Source organism: Cryptotermes secundus, unplaced genomic scaffold (assembly GCF_002891405.2).
Source record: "Cryptotermes secundus unplaced genomic scaffold, Csec_1.0 scaffold603, whole genome shotgun sequence".
NCBI lineage: Eukaryota > Metazoa > Arthropoda > Insecta > Blattodea > Kalotermitidae > Cryptotermes > Cryptotermes secundus.
The window spans coordinates 1,224,906-1,244,865 of record NW_019721770.1 but is presented as its reverse complement, the minus strand read 5'-3'; the positions used below and the strand labels follow the sequence as shown (position 1 = coordinate 1,244,865).

Here is a 19,960-nt window from a genome sequence, read left to right as displayed (position 1 = left end):
GGGGCTCGACACCAAGACAGACTGACTGACTGACCGTCAGTCGCAATGTGACTTTGACTTTGCCTAATAAAATCATTTTCTCCATTTCTATTTCCATTCTGACCTGAACAAAACAGCGTGATATTCTAACTTCCCGTCCGCTATTTATCGCGCCCGTGTGACAACCACCATAAACAAATGCATATCTCAGCGCGGACGGGTCACGTTGCGTCATGGGGGATCGCGGAGCTACATTCTTCGCGTCCGTGTCGCGGACAACGCCATTCTTCGCGTCCGTGCCGTGTGACTTCTCTCATATATTTGTATGCCTCCATGACGTGCGCCAATATTCACGTACGTGAGACAGCGCTCGTGTGACATTAGCCTAATGACGCTGCTTCCGGCATCAGTTTTTGGTTTTTGGTGTCTCTCTTCGTCTGATGCCTACCCTTTGACCTGTCCAGCAAGAGAGGCCCTACCAGTAGCTACGTTACCGCTGGTATAGCTCTCAGGGTCCTCAGGGCATAATTATTTTCCCAAACCTATAAATATAGTTTATTATTACTTCTATTATCATTAGATGCGGCCATGTGGCACGCATGAAGAAAAAGAAAGAGGCACAAAACCTGAAAGGAAGAAAACACGGCTCAGAAGAGAGGCTGAGTACGTACAGACAGGTACGTTATATTTACAGTACTCAAAATTCCTGTATCAAATTAATTAAGAGATTTCAGACCAAATGTCCAGTAAGAGTTATCACAGATGAAGATAAACTGCATTTTCTCCATAAGGTAGGCCGCACACCGACATGCGTCAAGACATGTAACAGTCAAGACACGATGTCTGCGACATGACTCAAAGAAAGGAGCACAGTTGAAACGAATGAGATTATGAAAACCGCCGCACACCGGTTTGAGTCATGATGCTGACGTTAGCTTCATGCTGCAGATACGTGCAGCAACACTCGGCATTTTCCTTTTCTGTGCGCAAAGACTCAGACATCAGTACTCAAGGAACAGCATCAGTGTACGTTATCGGCATGAGTGAAGAGCTGACGTCATGTCATCAGCTAGAGAAGATGTGAAAAGACGCAGACACGTGCTACTTCGGTGTGCGGACTCGAGTCTGAATCACGAATGAAAGAAGACTGCGTCTTTTGTGTCATGTCTTCACGCAGTTGGTGTGCGGCAGCCCTAAGTGGTCTGTTTCAACTTTCATCCGGTGATATTTCACAGCCGTTGAAGTACATAACAGAAACCGTCTGAGACGGTCTGAGACACGTCGAAGTATGTGTTAAAAATATGTCATTGGAAAAGTAAACCGGTATGGTTTTATGTCCAAGAGCCTGAGATGTAGACCACACGTTTGCAACACCATCAGGTGTGTTACATAATCGCTGTTCAGCTTATCAACGAGCGGAACTAAAGTCAGGGATCACTGTCACTATCTTATCTTCAGCTCTCCTCCCCCTCATATAGCCTCCTTGAACTGAAAGGGTTCTTTGACGAATGTAGGATTCGTATGCCTCAGCTATCGTGAAGATTGCGAAATGTTGCTGGGATGGAGTATGAATGGCGTAGCATAGCTTGTTACGCAACGAACGTATTTTCATCGAGTGCCTCCATCGTCTACTGGTCAGAATTCCTGGCTACAGATCCTGAGGTTCCGGGTTCGATTTCCGGCGCTACCAGATTTTCTGAAAAGCCGTGTGTCTTGAACGGGGTCCACTCAGCCTCGTGATTAAAATTGAGGAGCTATATCAAGGAAATAGCGGCTCCGGTCTAGGAAACCGAGATTAACGGCCGTGGGGATTCGTTGCGCTGACCACGCGACAGCCTCTATCCGCTAAAGTTGGTACTAACATCGCCGACAAGCGGCGGTCTCGCGGTTGGTCGGTACTGTTCGTTGCGGATTTAAACCATGGAGTTTGTTTTGTTTTTGTTTACGAGTCATTTATTTTGCTCTTTTGAAACCAAATATACGTAGGTATTTAAAATAAAACCGAATAATATGCTGTTAGATTAATGTGGCCGTGAAAGAAATGTTTAGTATTTATCGGTTGATAAACAACATTCACCTGCTGTCGTATTACAAATGAATATATTCCTGTGAAGAAAGCAGTCTTCTGGGATTTGACACCGTGTATATGTGGTGTTAACCGACGTTTCGGAGGAACGTATCGCCTCCATCTTCAGGGTAAAAGAAAAAAAAATATATAAGAATCTGCAAGCAAAGAGACCGTGAGAACCGGTAAAAGCAGACTGTGGGAAAATACACAGCTATGTGCTCTCACCGGTTCTCACGGTCTCTTTGCTTGCAGATTCTTATATAATATATTTTTTTCTTCTACCCTGAAGATGGAGGCGATACGTTCCTCCGAAACGTCGGTTAACACCACATATGCACGGTGTCAAATCCCAGAAGACTGCTTTCTTCATAGTCACCGCCGTGAAAGCCTCAAATCTTACATAGGAATATATTCTTATTCTCAGGCTGTGCGTATGGGCATGTGAACCAGCTTTCGTATTCGTTAGAGTGAACTTCGAAATGTCTTGATTTCCTTTCTCGTACATGGGATGTATGAGAAGGCATCGCGTTCATAAAAAAAAAACGTAATCTCGAGTTTTGCGGTGGACGGATTACACCACTGATTATGAAAATGTTTTTTTAATGTCGTCACTATGTATGTATAGGTCGGTAAAGTAGGTTCTTCCTGTGCTTACCTAAATAATCACTATGCAATGAAGGCGTACAGGGGTGTGGATGTATAGATTCACATTTTCTTGGCATCGGCACTAGTTGCAGGTGAGTGGTGAGCTTCATGCCTCTGCCGCTTTACCCCCTGTGAAAGAGCCCCCGTACCCATTGGATAGGAGTTTGGGTGGACCTCAGAGCCGGTCTGGTCTATTTGGAGAGGAGAAAATTCTTGACCTCGAACTCCGACCCCTCAGTCGTCCAGCCCGTAGCCAGTCGCTTTACCGACTATGCTATCCCGGTCGGTACCGGAAGAAAATGAACATTATAGCTTCAAAGTATGGGCCGTTCAGATGGGTCCCAAATTATAAAGCGGAGATTTTCTCTAGAACAGAACTGACGATTTTGATTACATTTCAGTAATTTATGGAGATCGTCTTCCCCACATAAAATTGCTGTTCGGTATTTTATAACAAGTGGCCTACCTGGGAACAATCGATACAGCTTCCAAGATAACGCCGTCAAGGTCAGTCGTATACGAGGAAGAACGTGTAACTTCCTCGCACTGGTCTCCCCCCCCCCTCTTGAGTACTCACAATGTCTGCGAGGACTGCTGTATGATACGTCATACGAGTATGTTGTAATTTTTTTTTATCTCCAGACCAATTACGCAGACATTCGCTTCACGGTATACAGCCGATACAATCCGCAACTCTCACATTGCGCGCGTGCCTCGACGAGGCCTCTGTGGCTCAACAGTGCCTGCATAGAGCCAATACGCCACAATATTGTCACTTGTTAAGAGTGAATATAGACGGGAAGGGACTGTTAATCGGATATATCATACACATGCAGAACGTAACTACATATGACAGCCTCACTGAGTTAATCACCCAAATATAACTGTAACTGCAGCGCACATAAATTCACAGCCGTCAGTAGCCGTTACTTGGTGGGGGCTTCCAACGGCGGACGCTCGCCTTCATCTGAATTCCCGAACTGTCCCCGGCCTCAGCTAAGAGTTCTCATTACTCACAACTGCAAACCTCAACTCAAAGTAAAAGTAAAAAGTGAGATTTACTTTATGACTGGCGGTTTACCGACAGTCATTTTGTCTTGGGGCCAACCCCTTGAGACCCACGACTAGAAACTTTTTCAACTGAACTATTGCGGTCATAGACCTTATGTAACATCGTCTCTGATGAGAAGATGGGGTTGTCTTTTATGAATACGCGTGGCCTTTCGTCAAGTGTACATTTCGCACATATAGCGTGTTACTGAAAAGTCTTCCTTGTGCACTAAACAGAAGTCTTCTGTCAGGCTTTACAGAGCAGATCATGCCTACCTTAGGTATCTTGTGCTACAACGGCAGCATAGTTACGTGAATGGTTGTAAGCTTGACCACCGCAAAGTTTTAGCCTCTTATATTTTCTGTTTCTGGCTTCAATTTGACCTATACCGCGAACATGCTCATTCTCATGATTTTGTATGACCTATGCTTGTCGCCTACACAATTTTGTTATATAATCGTATACATACTGAAGGTTGAAAGCTGTGCGCAAACTTGAACTACTAGTTCTCGTTATATGCCCCCGGCATAGACCGCACAGAAAACATGTCTTCCACTATTGCATGTTCTCTCGTCTGGGATACGTGTCCATAGAGCTATTTTCAAACAAGGGCGTTGTAATGTCGCTTGTTTACACAGCTGTTACTTGACAGTGTTTCTCCATGTCACAATATATTGGTGATCTGATTTTTAAGTGCACACTTAGGTAAGCCTATTTTACTGAAAATATTTCATCTTTTTAAAAAAATACGGACGTAATGAAAGGGATGTTGGTTTGGATTATAAAGGCAGTTGTGATTAGATTGGCCTATATGTTCATGTCTTGTACCCACAAAATAACAAACTCCGTGGTTCTAGTCCGCAAGCGAACTATACCGACTGAGCGACCGCCTCTATTCGGCGAAGTTAGTGCCAACTTTGGCGGGGCTATGCTCAAGCGGTTAGTCGCTGGCTTCCCACCGCGGCGGCCCGTGTTCGATCCCGGGTCTGGTCAAGTGGGATTTGTGGTGGACAAAGTGGCGCTGGGGGGAGGTTTTTCTCGAGTACTTCGGCTTCCCCTGCCAATCTTCATTCCATCAATTGCTCGACAATCACCTTCCCCTATCATCTGGGGCTGGTACAATGGGTCAGATGTGACCGCAGTACAAGAGACTTAGTCCCGCCCCACTAGCAATAAAAGAAATAATAGTGCCAACTTTAGCGGATAGGGGGTGTCGCGTGGTCAGCGCAACGAATCCCCACTGCCGTTAATTTCGGTTTTCTAGACCGGAGCCGCTATTTTCTTGAAGTAGCTCCTCAATTATCCTCACGGGGCTGAGTGGACCCCGTTCCAGACCCATTACTTCTCAAAATCTGGAAGCGCCGGGAATCGAACCCGGACTTCTGGATCTGTAGGCAGGAACTCTGACCACTAGACCACAGAGGAGGTCTTGTCCCCACAGAACAGGAAAAATAATAAGAAATTGTAAGAACGGTAGGTTATGCATTCTTTCAAAATAGGCGAAATTCATATGTTTTGTAACTACTGATCAGAGTAATATTAACGAAGAAATGATGGAAAGGTTGAACTGTGGAAAATGTATGTTTTCTCCTGTTAAATTATAGGAATTAAAACATGTACGAAATTAAAGCTGCATCTGGTTTGTGTGTGTGAAAATTTGTCTGATTATAGGTTGAGGGAGTTTCAGTTGTACTCTTTGCTAAATATTATTAGTCACCAAATCGTGAAGCAAATGATCAAGGCGTGTAGTACAGTTGGGAAGGGTAAGAAATAGAGCGTTTTTAAATGGGAATCTGAAAGGAAGATCATCTAAGAGACATAAACATACCTGGGAGGATATTATTGAGATGTGTTTTTAGGAAAATGAGTATTAGTTGCTGACTGGGTTCATCTAGCTCAGGATAGGGACAATTGGTAGGCTCTTTGCCGTTTTGTGTTCCATGAAAGGCATGTTTTTACTAGCCGAGCCACTATTAGCTTCTCAAGAAGGATTATTGTAGTACGCTAGCCAGCTGGTTGGGTAGTTAAGTATACACAAAATAACATTCTAGCTTTGGCTTTGCAGTATTTGTACAGTGTTCATTGGAAACGATGAAATAAAATCCCCAAAACTTTATTTTTAACCAGCTAGTTTTACATGTAGGAGTATTTATCAGAAGTTCTAAAATCTTTTTAAAAAGACTCGCAAAAAGATAAGCATCGGTCAAGCTAACAGATGAAGTCCACCGAACGTCACCATCGACATATTAACACTCATGTTTCGTATTCGAGAGGTCAGAATTTGAGACTTCATTTGGAAACCTGTTGTCCCTACTGAGGTTTAAAGGCGCGTCCACATTACTCGTGCTCGTGTGACTCGCTATGCGCGCGCGTAATGTGGACGATATGACAAGTCACGAGACAAGCAAATTTTTAATTTTTAAATTAAAAACTATAGCCAATAAATTAAAATACGACTACAGCCTATCCACACTACGAGTAAATATACGGATTCTTACGCGCCGAAGCCTGGCGGGTAACTGAAGTAGTGTGGACGAAGATTTACGAGCAGAAGTAAAAGCCAGACGAGCACGAGCACGAGCACGAGCACGAGTAATGTGGACGCGTCTTAACTCTGTTAACTCAGACTCACCATGTGTATTCATGATGGTATTTCAACAGTTTTGTTCCATTTCCTTCTATTCGTTCTTTCTTTCTTTCTTTCTTTCTCATCTATAAATCGGCGCTGTGTAATCTGAGAAGATTTGCTTTATTAAACCACAAGTTGCATTTGTGTTAAGAAAGGTGACCAGTGAGAAATTGAATGCAGAGTTTTAGAAAGCAGTGGCTTATGTTCTTCTCTTACAGGCTGTTAGCATGTAGACTAGAATATATTAGATAAAGGACATAAAGTTGAGTGGTTATCCAAAAAGGATAAGGTATGTGACATGTTTCAAAGCAGTACCAATGAAATTGTTCAGCGGGACCTCTCAGATATTCTGCATTTGCAGTTATGCTATTTATATTCGTTCTTTATGGCATAGAAAATGTGTTTTCCGGCAGGAAAATGTCCCTTCTCAAAGCTTGCGAACGACCCATTCTGAGTATTTAGTAACTACTGTAACCATAATTTGTAGTACATAAAGAAGTAGGCAAATCGTCAATTTGAATGTTATATGAATCATCAGTCATTCAGGAAAATTACGAAAATACTTTTCAGTCAATTCATTTTCAGTTTTTTTTTCTTCCAATGACTCTTCCAGCCTATTGAGGGTTTGGGGGCACGCGGTTGCGTAGTTGGTTGAGGGGCAATGCTACAAGCCGGAAGGTCGCGGGTTCAAGTCCCGATGAGGTAATTGGGTTTTTTAAATTGAACTAATCCTTCCAGCCCTGGGGTCGACTCAGGCTCTAACAGAAATGAGTACCAGGAATTAATTAAATAATTTTTCTGGGGAGTAAAGCGCGGCCGGCGCGCAAGGCCGACAATCTTACCGCCATATTTGAACCGATTTTCTAGATAATGTGGGACCATCAACGTCTCACACGGTCTCACAACCCTATGGGCGTTCACAGCCTGGTACAGGGATAGCTTTACTTTTTTTTACTGTGAATCGTAAAATGGCGTGTGCTATCTTAGAACTGTTTCATTGCGTTGGTAACAGCGAAATATTTGAAACTTAGGTTATCATCCTGTTAATTATGTGTATGTTTCTTTATAATGGTCTTTGGACCCATTTAGCTCGCCACAAAAATTACTCATTTTAGCAAACCATTGATATCAACCATATCAACTATTCACTGTACATGAAGTTATGTCGTCGACATTTTCGGGCTACAAGCTTTCTCGGTTCCTCGTCCTGCCACCAGCCGCGCCACAGCATGGGAACCCACTGCCAGAGATGAATCATAGCTTGCAGGCCTGCCCCCGGGCGCGTTCAGTGGCACCGATGCTTTGGATAATCGACGTACGGAAAGTAGAGGGTTTATGTCTAAACTGCAAGCGACCAGTTTGTTACTGAAGTGGTCCAGTTAGGTTATGTGGTACTCACTAGCTCACTAGTCTCAGTAGAGTGAAATCTGTAATAAAGTAGAAAAGATGAGGTGCTGGGGACGTTTATTTTGTGCAGATTACCCGCATCTTGAAAGTAAAACGGCAGTAAATAAAAAACTACGTAAGTAATAAAATATGTCATTGGAGATAGTAGGCGAATATGGATAGTGCAGTAATAGTGAAAATTTTAAGAACATGACCGTAGTCCTCTACTATAAACTCGTTCGGTACGGTTGTTAATCCTTGAACACTGATGAAATGTGGGAAGGTTGCCAAATAAAAGTAAAGAAACCGCGGAATTCAAACGTTTCTTGCAAGTGCCACTGTTAGAAATCTAAAAAAAAAAAAAAAAAAGTGCTGTTCGTAATTGATTCATGTTTGAGACAAGTCGGTCAGTGGAAGAAATTTATTCCGAAATATCAGCAAAGGAATGTAAAGTGAGTTCGGGTGGAATATGTCTGTTCGGGTCAAACCCATGCTACACGCGGCCACTTCTCATGCATTGTCAACATAGTGAGAAATTTATTTTATGCCAAGATAGGCGGTATGTTTGCGGGAATTATGGGCAGAAGCATTTTGAGTCTATTTTCTGCATTGATATGCAGTATTGTATGTACTGTAGTATAGATGTAGTGTTGTAAAAAGTCACGGTTTGTACATAATACTCAAGCACATGACTTCTGGAACACTTTCACCTACAGATGTTGTGGATATTTCGGTATGGCATATTTTCATTGCAAATAACTTACTTGCTCATGGAGCTGAGCCCTTCTTGAGGAGCCGCCAATTCTGCAGCTCCTCAAGAATTTCCCAGCATTTTATTTAACCCGAAGGTTCATTACCGTGTCCACAAGAGCCCTCTACTGGTCCCAATCCTGAGTCAGATCAATCCAGTCCATACCACCCCATCCTATCTCTCTAAGATCCATTGTAATATTGTTCACCCACCTACGCCTTGGTCTACGCAGTGATCGCTTTCCTTCTGGCATTTCCACCAGTACCATGTATGCATTCCTCTTCTCCCCTATTCGTGCTACATGCCCTGCCCACCTCAGCCTCATTGCATATAAGACAAATGGAATGTAAGGACAGGTATTTCACCAGTAATGAGATCCTGAAGGTATGTCTTGTGCAGTTATTTCGGTATAAATCGGGACTGGAGTAAGGTACCAGCTTCCGAAATGTTTTAATGTACCTCGTCGGACACTGTAACTGTACAGTATTTGAGAAAAGACGAATTCACTGTTCCAAAACTTGGCCGAAAAGCCAAATGTGGATAGAAACAGAAGACAGGTATGGGAAATGGCTAAATGTACAGTAGTGATGTGGCTTTGGGCTTCCAGGCGTGAACTGAGGTTTCGTGCGTTTGTGGATTCCATGGAGATGTTCTTACGTACAGATTCAGTAGAATTGTTGTCCCTGGGCATAACTAATGAAGTATGGAAGGGGGGGGTGGATGTGTAGATCCACATTTTCTTAACCTCGGCATTAGTTGGAGGTGAGTGATCATGTTCACGCCCCGGCCGCTTTACATCCAGGGAAAGAGCCCCCGGTACACATAGGAGGATAGGAAGCTGGGTGGGCCCCAGTACCGGTCTGAAGGATATGGAGGAGAGAAAATTCTTGACCCTACCGGGACTCGCACTCCTACCCCTCGGTCGTCCAGCCCGTACCCAGTCGCTATACCGACTGCGCTATTCCGGTTACTAACAGATTCAGTAAGACATGGAGAGACTGGACGAAAAGGAAAAAGAAGAAGAGTTTCTGTTATGATCGTGGCAGCTGAAAATACGTTTAATTTTGGGGGAAAATACTTCATGCTGAATATGTCAACTTCCCTCTGGTAGGTTTATCATCATAAGTGATGGTGATTATATAAATTCGAGATCCTTTTAGTACCTTCAGACACCCGCTGTTACCGTGTAAAACTGCCAATGAATTTTGAGAATATAGGGTTCGAAGAGGGGTGATTATGAAAAGTATCTTCAAGGTTTTCTACTAGTCACTTGCTTGGCTTACTCTTCGACCTTGCAGGTGAAGGCGGTACGTCCGTCATGCACCAAATTAATTCGCAGATTGTGCAATGAAAATACGTCTAAAAGCTGGAAAAGGGTTTTAGCAAGCGGCTTACGATTATTAACGAATAGAAAACTGGTGACCTCGTTTAAGAATCGGTGTTATAATGCGTTTGAATACATTATCTAGTATTCCACCAAGTCCAGATTATTTTGCTGAAAATTCAAAATAGATGGACTCATGCTGAATAATAAAGCGATTTTCATTCCTGCAGAATCCTTCCTTGCTGGCTATTATTTTATAACCGGTAACTAACCGGCAGAACATTCAGAGCAGCCGCCTCCTGTTTTCCTTTCTGCTTTCCTTTTTCGTTTTCGTTTTTTGTACGTTATTTCTTCTTCCTGCATTTCACGTTTATCTTTACCTTTATTTCGTTATCTTTCCATCCTCCGTTTATTCTTCTTTGTCTGTTTCTTTATTGTTTTCTTGTACTCTTCAGCCTTTTTTCGTTTTTTATGTCTTGCTTAATCCTCTCATTTTCTTTCTCAGACCCTTGCTCTGTGTTCTTTATCTATTTAGTTATTTATTTCGTGTAATTTTAAGATCGTCGGCCGAAGTCTTCTAAGGCGATTGGCCTGGAGGTGCAATGAGTAGTGATATTCCCAAGGTTTGGCTAGTGAGTGCATACGTCACGTTTGGCAGCTGGCCAGTGACAGCACGTTTCGATGTGACTGTTGCTTTCGTTCCACCGTGCACAAGAAGTGAACATCAGTCTGCGGTCGGCCGCTGTGCCTGGGTATCCATGGCTGAACTTCGAGTTTTCAGTCTTCTTCGTAGAACAATTAGAAGAGGTAGAATTAGTGTAGTGACGGTATTGTTGTGCTTGTGGCAGTGTGTCATGACTGCGTAGTTTTGCTACACCAAGATAAGTTTATCTGTGTCATTTCGTGTGACACTTCCAAGTTATTGGCTGTGATCTGTTGACTGTATCATAGAGGAAATAAATAGTAACGCGACTTCCTCTTATAGGCACCACGACGTATAAACACCCTGGTAAGTCCATGAAGTTGCATCTTCTATGTAACGTGGACAGAAGAAGTCACTGATTCATGCTGTAATTGACGCGCACAGTTACGCAATGACAGAGTATAAATAAAACTGTTCCAATATCGTCTTTTGGAGGTCAGTTTAACCCTTTGAAGTACGTTGAGGAACTATACCTACCACCTGCTTTTACCAAGTAACATATCATTAGACATTACATAGACTCAATACTGTTAGCTCCGTAAAACTAAAAAGTTTAAAACATTCAAACGGTTCTACGTTATTGCCGCAAAATATACGTATTGCGTTGGATTTTGGAAACAAACAGCGGTTATATCTCGAAACAGTTATCAATCGATTTTTGTTTTCTGTGAAGTAGGAACTGATTCTATAAAATATTTTCATGCACTTTCCCTATTTGATGATCCTTACCACTTGTCTTACAAATCAGTGAACATCGTTATAACTGTGTGGTTGGGGGAACAGGTGTATTATAGTATTTTTTTATTATTACTTTGTGGGGTGGGACTGAGTCCACTTGGTGCTGAGGCCACTTCTGGCTAGCCCCAGATGATAGGTGAGGGTGATTATGGAGCAATTGGTGGAATGAAGATTGGCAGGGGAAACCGAAGTACTCGGAGAAAACCTGCCCCAGCGCTACTTTGTCTACCACAAATCCCACTTGACCAGACCCGGGATCGAACCCGGGCCGCCGCGGTGGGAAGCCAGCGACTAACCGCTTGAGCTATGGCGCGACCTTATATTAAAGTGACATTTCGGGTCTCGACAAGCTTTTATGTTCCATTCCGTAAGAGACCGGGAATACACATTTCAGTCTTTGAAGTATTTGCACTGCTGTTCACTGGGGACAAATTAGACATGTGCTTCGTCTCGGATTGTTGCAGTGCATAAGAACCCACATTAGCTGAACTAATTTTGGTCGTTACTAAGAGATATCCCACTTGATGCACCTGAATGTTGTTTTAAGAACCGATTGTTCATATTAAGAGTCCTCTACTAATATTCGATAATTAATTTCGAGTCACCCCCTGTTAATTTGTTCGTATTTATATTCAAAACGTTAAAAGGCAGTGGAACATTCAACAGATATTGCATACGCGAATGAGAAGTCTGTGAAAAAACGTAGAAGATGAAGCAAACAAGTTCTGTGGGGTGAAACGAAATTCGTGCACGAACTCTCCTTGGTGTGTTTTCTTGTTAAACAAGAAGTTCTGGTAGATTCTAAAGGGTTCTGACAGTGGTGGATAACACACAGAATTACTGGGTTTTTGGACTTTTTCCATCGTCCAGAATTCTAGGAAATAGAAAACACGACGTTTCGGAAACGGATCTGTTTCTGTCTTCAGGCGAGGAAGGAATATACCTACTCAGTTGGGCCCCCTAGAAAAAGCTAATCTCAATCACTGGACTCCAGTTTTAGAAACGTCGTGTTTCCTATCTCCTAGAATTCCGGACGATGGAAAAAGTCCAAAATCCTAGTTATTCTGCAAGAAGTTCTGGGATGAACTAATCGCGTACTTGCGTTTGATACGACATGGACCGCATTGAACACAAAAATATTGGGGGGTGGGGGCAGACACAGCGAGAGCAAGATGATATCATAAACCTCCCAACAAAAATTACGGCGGACACACACACACACAGCAAGGCGATCTCATAATTCTAACGAAAATTAGGGGGGATACACAGACAGACGGACAGACACAAACGGATACATAGACAGCAAGGCGATATCATAATTCTAAAAAAAATTGTGGGGGATACATAGACGGACAGACACAAACGGATACACAGACAGCAAGGCGATCTTATAATTCTAACGAAAATTAGGGGGGATACACAGACAGACGGACAGACACAAACGGATACATAGACAGCAAGGCGATCTCATAATTCTAACAAAAATTAGAGGGGGATACACAGACAGACGGACAAACACAAACGGATACACAGACAGCAAGGGATCTCATAAGTCTCCTTTTTTTTTTCAAAATAAAAATATGAAAAATAGAGTTCAGTCTGTTATACAACTTGTGTCCTGTGACTCTTAGTTTTCGAGATACACGTCATGAATTACGCTGTCAGTACTACACATGTTCTAAACACCCGGCACACTTAACAATTGAATTTGTGCTTCTGCGCGGGAATATGCGCTGCGTTATCATGATGCGCTAATGTGTTTAAGCGATTCGAGCAATTTCTCCGTGATAAGGAAGTTTAACACACTTGAATTCAGGTCACACTGCATCCGTGAAACGAAGGCCATGAAGAACCGCTAGCAATACCGCACGAGAATTGGGACTACCCAAACTGAGGGCCCTCGAAGTACTTCACGACGATCGCGGAGCGCACATCTATCTCCAGACGATCGTCCTCTACGGATACGAATCTGCGAAAGGCTACATCATCATCACACTGTGGATGAGCTCTTCTTACATAGCATCCTGTGGACAGCCAGACGAAACATACGTTACGCCTCAGAATGTGTTCACTCTTGGGCAAGGAGTAATCCTCATGCACGAATGTGAGTATCGAGTTTGGCCAGAAGCCGTCGGAGACATTGTCCTGGACCCCTGTTCTATTTTTTTTTTACACTACAGGTTTACTGCTCAGCGATACTGTGATTTTCTGGAAACTCTACTACCGGGACTGCCTGAAACAGAGGTGGTTTCAGCGTGATGGTGCCCGAGCTCACTGTGGGGAGAATGTCTGGCAGTGCTTGAACGATACATATGAAGGAAGGTGGATTAGACGTTAAGAGCCGATGCCCTCCTCGGTCTCCGGATCTGACTCGATGGATTTCTTGCGGGGACAACTGAAAGAGCACGTTTATGCAGACCCTTCCAGGAATATCTAAGATCTTGTGAAACGCCTTCAAGCAGGTGTGACAGCAGCCGATGCCAACATTTTTAGGCGCGTTCGAGAGAGTGCCGTGCGGCGCACTGCCGTCTGACTTGAAATTGACGGAGGCTGCCTCGAACAGCTATTGTAACTACGAGGCGCCCATGGTTTGATCATTTAATAGCTTACACCATTTGATGGTGACGGGTATCTTGAAAACTGAACATCATAGGACATATGTTGCATAGTATTTTCGATTGTTCTTTTCGAGGGAGCAGCCACACTATGGAGAACTTGTGCACAAATTTCGTTTCACTCTGTGTATATAACCTTTTAAAGGAAAGTGTTTACTATTGTGTTACTTTCTTGAACCCTGACGATCCCTGCAGTTTGCTCACAGACTGTATTTGTGAGTTTCATAGGATTTATAAAACTGCAATTATTTCCCAAAATATCACGAACTTGTTGCTATTCATACTGAGGACGCAATGTATTTTCTGTAAACGAGGAATGTGTGTGGTTTATTTTACTAAGCTGTCAATATTGCAGGCTACATAGGGTTCACTGGTAGGAAGCGGTCGTGGCATAATCGAGGTATTGTATTTACATTTTCCTAGAAAACCGCGAGGGATCTCAACCAGGACAGGCGGTGTCCCGGCCAATGTTCGATTCAAGCATTTCTCGTATACGAGTCCAGAGCGTTACCGCTATATCAACCTGCTCGGAGAAGAAGAAGAAGAAGAAACTGAACTTGGAACATTTAGCTGAATTTCAGGCTTCAGAGATTAAGCATAAAATTTTGACGCATGAAAAGCCATTATTGATAGCTGGTATACTCTTGAGATAAGTTCTGCGTTTCTTCACAGCACCGCTATTGATTTCACTGCACTCGCCTGTTGTCTAGACTTCTCAGCAGCACACTGAACCAGATTCGAAATCGACTGACAAATTAACTCGCTGACGCAATGACTGCGCTGACTGAATACGACTGACTGATTATTTACGATGCTCTGAGCTACGCGGAACAGAACTTTATAATGAGGAGCTTCATAACTTGTACTCTTCTCCAAGTATAATTAGAATGATCAAGTCAAGGAGGATGAGTTGGGCAGGTCATGTAGCACGAATGGGGGAGACGAGGAATGCGTATAGGATATTGGTGGGAAAGCCAGAAGAGACCACAGGGAAGACCAAGGTGTAGGTGGGTAGACAATATTAGAATGGATCTTGGAGAGAGAGGATGGGATGGTGTGGATTGGATAGATCTGGCTCAGGATAGGGACCAGTGGAGGGCTCTTGTGAACACTGTGATGAACCTTCGGGTTCCATAAAATGCTGGGAAATTCTTGAGTAGCTGCAGAATTGGCGGCTCCTCAAGAAGGGCTCAGCTCCATGAGTAAATAAGTAAGTGGGGCGGGACTAAGTCCCTTGCACTGCGGCCACTTCTGGCCTATTGTACGAGCCCCAGATGGTAGCTGAGGGTGATTGTGGAACAATTGGTGGAATGAAGATTGGCAGGGGAAACCGAAGTACTCGGAGAAAACTGCCCCAGCGCCACTTTGTCCACCACAAATCCCACTTGCCCAGACCAGGGATCGAACCCGGGCCGCCGCGATAGGAAGCCAGCGACTAACCGCTTGAGCTATGGCGCAGCCCTGTAACAGAACTTAGCCTACTCGCCTGCACATTCGTACAGTGGGACAGAAACGTCTAGTTATGCGACAGATATTGTCCTGATCCACACGGCTGTGTTGTGAGGGTGTGAGAGGGTAAACACATGTAATTCTTTTCATGACACTGTGCAGTGCAACTTGTCTGTTACCGGAGGATTTACGTATTATGTGAGTGTCAAGAAGAGTAAAACTTGCAGAACGACATTCGTCTACCTTTCCGACTGTACTGTGGAGGAACTGGAAGGTGAATTTGACTGAACGTGCCAATTATACGCGAGGCTGACATTCCTAAATGGAAATATATACTGCATGCCGACCATTTCTCTGGTCTTCTTCAGTTTCCTGTTTATTGTGTAATTATTAAATTGGTCTTTGTTGAATTCATAGTGTGTACGCATGTCATTACCACTTTTGTCACAGACTGTGACGGTGAATAATAAAAGAGGCGATTTTGAACACAATATAGGGCAGATATTTACAGCATTAATGTCGCTCCTTGTTACACGTCACTATCAGTATCTCAAACTGTATCGTTTCGAAGGGTAGAATAAATAATGAAGTGGTCAGTGAAGTGAAGTGAAGTGGTCAGAGTTATTGGCTACAGATCCAGAGGTCCCAGGTTCGATTCCTGGCGCTGCCACATTTTCTGAGAAGTAGTGTGCCTGGAATTGGGTACACTCAGTCTCGTGAGTATAATTGAGGAGCTATTTCAAGGAAATAGTGGCTCCGGTCTGTAAAACCGAGATTAACGGCCGTGGGGATCCGTTGCGCTGACCACGTGACACCCTCTATCCGCAGAAAGTTGGCACTAACTTCGCTTACAAGCGGCGGTCGTTCGGTCGGTATAGTTCGCTTGCGGACTGCAGGCCACGGATTTTGTTTAATAAATTGGAAAGGATCTGGAAGGAAGCGGTGGTACCCCAAGAAAAGGCACTGTCCCGGCATTTGCCTGGCGGGACTCGGGGAAAACCACAAAACCAGTCAGGAAAACCGGTGTCCCTGGCGAGATTCGAACTCGGCACGAGCGTTATCACTACACCGACTTCTCGGTAATACCACTCACTTTCTCGTTTGGAGAGCGGCTGTTCAGGTTTGAGCTTTTCACGGCTTTCCTCGGCCCAGCGAGCAAAATGTTGGGTAACTACCGTAAGGTAAGCTAGAGCGGGTATTTTAGCCTACAGTCCTTGCTTTGAAAATCAAAACGAAGCTCACCATATAAACTTGCTTTCTGTGCCCCCCCATATTTCTGGTAGTTTTATAAGATCACCTTGCTGTCTTGTGCGTTTGCGTGTCCCCCCTAATTATTTTATTTAGCTTTATGAGATCACCTTGCTGTCTTGTGTGTTTGCGTGCCCCCTTATTTTTTTTTAGGTTTATGAGATCACCTTGCTGTGTTGTGTGTTTGTATGTCCCCCCTAGTTTTTATGGAGCTTATGAGATCACCTTGCTGTCTGTGTTCCCCACCCCCAAATTTAATTAGGACGCGCATGAGGACACATTATTACATTATACGTATTATTTGTCTGCTTGTCCCCCAACTAATCCATTTTCTGTGCGGCCCTTGTCGTATCAAAACAAAGGCGATTAATTCTTCCCAAAACTTCTCGTACTACGCCCTTTCTAATTCATTATTCACAAATGCCCAAATACGGTATACAGTATATTCAGAACAACTGATGACGTTTGATAAATTTATAATTTCGTTACACGCTTACTAAATCTAAGAACTCCTAGAACTGGAAATGTAGAAAGCTTTTGTCCACAATAACATGAGCACTATTTATTCGTACTTTATTTTAAGTAGGGTGTTTTCTTTACCAAGCAGAAAGCTGTTTAAAAAATTGTTCTTAAAAATATAAAAATATTGTGGCGTGTTATATGTCGTCCATCGCTGAGCAACGAAACAATGGAAATTGTTGAGACTGCTGCGTAGGAATATCCGTAGCAACGAATGTTGTTACGAATTGGTTGCTACGGGGTGGGGGATCCTGATGGGCCGGGTAGGCCATTACTGCCCGTCTCAGTTTACACATAATACAGTTGCGTTTATTGCTGGTATAATATAAATAAAATTCAGTTGCGTTTATTGCTGGTATAATATAAATAAAATACAGTGGAGCTAGTGGAAGGTCCTCACTACCCCCGTCCACTCCGGAGGGGCCCAAACTCCGTTCCGCCGTATCCTTTTGATTTGGTGGAAGTTAATTTGGCAAGGTAGGGGCCTCCCCCTACCTGAGTGGGGTCAAACAGCTCGGTAAGCCCGTATTCCGTTACTTACCGCCCTTTGGGCCCACGTTCGAAACCCCCCCCCCTTTCTTTCCTCCAATGTAGGGCCCTTCGGGGCCGGCCGACTGCTCCTGCGGTTCCTTGTACTCCGGCGTCGTCGCTCCCCTAGGAGCCTCCACTACCTCTCTCTCCAATGTCTCGTTACCCACTGCCTCCTCTGGCTATCGCTACCCGTTCCATCCTGCTAGCCCCCAACCCTCCGCAGGCGGTAGGGGGTGGGCCGTGGATACAGGGCTGCCAAGCGTCTCTCAAGGCCTGATCCCCGAGGCTTCCCCAACGTAGTTTCGGCCGGAGCGTCGGGCTCGTAACAGTGTTCGTTGCGTAACAACGCTTGGTAAACACCCCACCCCGCAAGGCTGTGACATCACGCAACAGTAGGGCGCCTGTTGCAAGGCAATGCGTAGGTAGACACACCTGACAACAATACCTCATATCTTTTGCCGAGCAGCAATGTGTTCTCTATGTGGTCCGTGCCTAGCCTATATAAGGAGCGGGAACACTATTCATCCCGTGTGGAGGCGGGGTCGAATACCTCCACCGTGACCCTGCGAGTCGTAGAGGCGACGAAAGGGGAAGTCTCAAATCTGAGACAGTAAAATATGGCTGCGAGCTCCAAGGGACTCGGACCCGAGAAAGATTGCGCTGGCAAGGACCAGCAGCATATGTAAAAGACAGACTCGTCCTCTCGTCAGAGAGGGCACCCCACGAAAGCAAGACCGTAACTGTCAAACAGTAATAAATATCTGGTCATGAGCCCCCAAATGGGGCTCGGCTGACTGACCGTCAATCGCAATGTGACTTGGACTTGGACAGCAAGGATTGAGTATTGAGTATAAGTTGGGAGTCTTGGGATAGTCGCAGTTGAAGACAGTTGAGATCCAGCCACGGCCAAGAACAGCTGAGGTGTCGCAGCCGCAGAAGGCAGTAGTTGTGATACTGCAAGTGACAGTAATTGTATTCCTGACTCTTAGTAAGTGTGGATGAATGAGTTCAATAAGTAATCGTTGAATCCGAAGGCTACGTGAAGTTATTCGTCGCGTTACCTAGGAGACAGAAGTAGGTTACCAGGTAACACGTGACAATATGTTGCATGTGGCCTTAGCTAGACTAACACTGCGATCGGCCAGAACTTCTGAATTGTATATTTCACAGCCGTCATCAATTCGATAAACATTTATATAACGAACATGCTTACTGTCACCGTGAGACAGCAAATGTCGATCACACATGTGGCCATAAGGTGATGGATGGGCTTCATTTCTCTCTGGTATCGACGTTATTTTGTTCACATAGAGAAGAATATTTGTGCAGAAATCGGTCGGTAGAGTCAATTGGCGCTGGTTTTGCCAGCACAGTCCCTGCGGGACCCTTGACAATAATTATCTGTCTCACGACTCTTTGAGCCGCGCAACTACTGCTTGTACAGAGACCGACTGACCAACAGACTGGTAAGTTGTTACTGTACAGAGACATTCCATGTACTTTCTTGTATGTGAAACCTTTACTACGTAAGGTAAAGTTGTCCCTGTGCTAACTAACTAAGCATAACGCCATGAAGACATATGGGGGATTGGATGTATAGGTCTATGTTTTCTTGACCTCGGCACTAATTGGAAATGAGTGGTCAGAATGTTCTTCGGTACAACATTTTTGATAGCTGAACATGCGTGTCGGGAGTGTACGCTTTGCGCAACTATTTGTGTTCGGTTGCATCATACAGGCCTAAGAAGTCTCATGGTTTAGTATTCTGAAATATTACAGAGCAAAATGAGTAAGGCATATATAGAGACTTGCTTTATGACAACAAATTATTTTGTAGATTTTCATAATAATGTAAATTACAATTGCGTATAATATAATATGTATGTATTGTATATAATATGTTGTTTTCCAGTTATTTTTAAACCTGAAATTCAATTAAATGATGATTAATAATTCATTTTCTGCATCACAGAAAACATAAATCTTCAGTACAAAGACCGACCAGTTAATGTTATTTATTCTCAGGATCATACGAAACCCATTAATAAACTCTCTTCGCTTTTAAAGCAAGTGGTAAATGCAGTAACCATTGTGTTCTGAATAGTCAAATATAAAGTATGATTTTTAAATGTCTACGTTGAAAATATTTGTGTGAAGCACATACAAGTGCAGCCGTCCGCCGACTTACAGTTGCCACGACTGTCACTCGAGCTTGAGTTCTCTCTCTCTCAGGGATACGGGTGCTTTGGAGATGGGAGTGGAACACACTTCGGGTTAAATAAATCCGGGATCTCCAGAACACGCCGTGGATGGCAGTTTTAATT

At 43.8% G+C, this 19,960-nt stretch overlaps 1 protein-coding gene across 9 annotated transcripts in view; it reads left to right on the top strand.

Moving 5' to 3' along the window:
• LOC111875739 (sialin) overlaps window positions 1-19,960 on the top strand; it is a 117,094-nt gene that overhangs the window by 46,689 nt on the left and 50,445 nt on the right. For 6 of the 9 annotated variants that reach the window (XM_023872225.2, XM_023872227.2, XM_023872221.2 and 3 more), the window contains exon 1: window positions 10,545-10,842. The exons of 1 other annotated variant lie outside the window; for it this stretch is intronic. The gene's annotated coding sequence lies outside the window, so the exon portion shown is untranslated. Of the gene's footprint in view, window positions 1-7,759; window positions 7,895-10,544; window positions 10,843-19,960 lie in introns of those variants that run through there. 2 more of the 9 variants (XM_023872223.2, XM_023872224.2) reach the window with 2 other exon arrangements.